The 2254-nt window shown below is 39.2% G+C and overlaps 1 non-coding gene across 1 annotated transcript; it reads right to left on the bottom strand.

The window, feature by feature from the left end:
• Positions 1–349: 349 nt before the first annotated feature.
• LOC112067531 (U6 spliceosomal RNA) lies at positions 350–454 on the bottom strand. The gene has a single exon (XR_002893326.1). It is a non-coding gene; the product is annotated as a U6 spliceosomal RNA (small nuclear RNA).
• Positions 455–2254: the final 1800 nt, after the last annotated feature.

The raw sequence follows: 2254 nt of genomic DNA, 5'->3' as shown, positions 1-2254 counted from the left end.
CTCTTTAGAATTCTATAATTTCAATATTTTTCTTAAAAATCAATTTTGTTGAAATATGATTTACATATAATGAAATGCATTTCAAGTATCAGTTTCAAGTGTTTTGACAAATTTATACTATTATCAAGTTATAAACCATTTCCATCACCCCAAAATGGAATTTCCATTTCCATCATAGTTCCCCCTCATGCCTCTCTGCAGTGAATCCCCCTCTGCCCTAGGCAACCACTGTTCTATTTGTTACTATAGATACAGTTTTTCCTATTCTAGAATTTCCTGTAAATTGAATGATACAGTATATACTCTTTCTAGTTTACTATTTTTTATCATGGTAACATATGTATAACAAAAAAATATGGAATGCTTCATAAATTTGTGTCATCTTTGTGCAGAGGTCATGCTAATCTTTCCTGTATAGTTCCAGTTTTAGTATACATGGTGCCAAAGTGAACACAGTATGTAAAACACAGTATGTAAAGACCTCTTTCATACCTGGGTTTGTTTTTTGTTTTTGCATGGCATAATATTTTTGTGATTCACTCCTGTTATTGCATGTTCAAGATATTTTAAATATATTTTAAAAGCAAATAGTGCTTTTAGACTGGATACTTTTTTGAATACCACCATTCAAATACTAAAAATTTAAATAGGGACTTCCCTGGTGGCACAGTGGTTAAGAATCCGTCTGCCAATGCAGGGAACACGGGTTCAACCCCTGGTCCAGGAAGATCCCACATGCCGCAGAGCAACTAAGCCCGTGGGCCACAACTACTGAGCCTGCGCTCTAGAGCCCTTGCACCACAACTACTCAGCCCACGCACCTAGAGCCCGTGCTCCACAACAAGAGACGCCACTGCAATGAGAAGCCCGCATACTGCAACGAAAAGTAGCCCCCGCTCGCCACAACTAGAGAAAGCCCGCATACAGCAACGAAGACCCAACGCAGCCAAAAATAAATAAATTTTTTTAAAAAGTTAAATAAACTTGAGTAATTTCTTGATTTCACATGGTATTTGTTTATTAACAAAGAAAAGGATCCTCTGCTATTTATTTTCAGAATTGATTGATTTCACAAGTGAGAACGTAATGGTGGCCCATATAAGGATGATATCAGAGCAGGGCAACAGGGATAACTCTATGGTAGCAGGTAACGGCAACCCATTGTGAGGAGAGCATTGGAGAGAGTGGCAGGGGCAGGGGCAGGAGATTGGCTCATACAGAGGATTCAACACATAATAAAAAATATTTCAGGGACTTCCCTGGTGGTCCAGTAGGTAAGACTCCACACTCCCAATGCAGGGGGCCCAGGTTCAATCCCTGGTGGGGGAACTAGATCCCGCAGGCATGTCGCAACTAAGAGTCTGCATGCCTCAACTAAGAAGTCCACGTGCCACAACTAAGAAGCCCACGTGCCACAACTAAGAAGTCCACATGCCTCAACTAAGAAGCCCACGTGCCACAACTAAGAAGCCCACATGCCACAACTAAGAGTCTGCATGACACAACTAAGAGTCTGCATGCTGCAACTAAGAGTCTGCATGCTGCAACTAAAAGATCTTGCATGCCACAGCGAAGATCCTGCGTGCCACAACTAAGACCCAGCGCAGCCAAAATAAATAAATAAAATATTTAAAAATATATATATATTTCAGATAATGGTAGCCAGATTTCTCACTGACTGATAAGGAAGAAACAAAAACAAAAAGGCAGGAAATTAGATGAATCCCGTGTTATTGAACTGGGTTTGGAATTATCAATGTGTTTACAATACAGGTGGATAGTTCTAGAAATAAATATAGAAGGAAGGTATATACTTACACTTCCTAGGTCTGACCACAGAGTGGGACTGGAAGCAGAAATATCCTAGTAGAGTATATCTAGGACCTAGATGTTGGTTTCTAAATAACATCGTCACTAAAAGGAACCAGTGTTCCTTGAATAAATAGCTGATTCCAGAGAGGAACAGGGAAAATACAAGTTCAGCTTGGAATATCTTATTGTGCTGAGAAGTATGGAAATGATAAAAATAAATGATGGAGAGATGCCAAGAGGACTCAGGATCTGGCTTGAAGGAGCTCCCGCTAGCCAAGTCTGGGATAATTTGAGCATCGAACCAATGATATATATATATATTTTAACCCCATTTCTGGTACATTCTAGCAGAGTCACCACAGGCATTTAATCACCCTGAGCCTCATTATATTTCCTTTTTAAAAAAAAATTTATTTATTTTATTTATTTATTTTTGGCTGTG

Source organism: Physeter macrocephalus, chromosome 12, assembly GCF_002837175.3.
Source record: "Physeter macrocephalus isolate SW-GA chromosome 12, ASM283717v5, whole genome shotgun sequence".
In the NCBI taxonomy this organism is placed as follows: domain Eukaryota; kingdom Metazoa; phylum Chordata; class Mammalia; order Artiodactyla; family Physeteridae; genus Physeter; species Physeter macrocephalus.
This window is presented reverse-complemented; position numbering and strand designations above follow the sequence as displayed.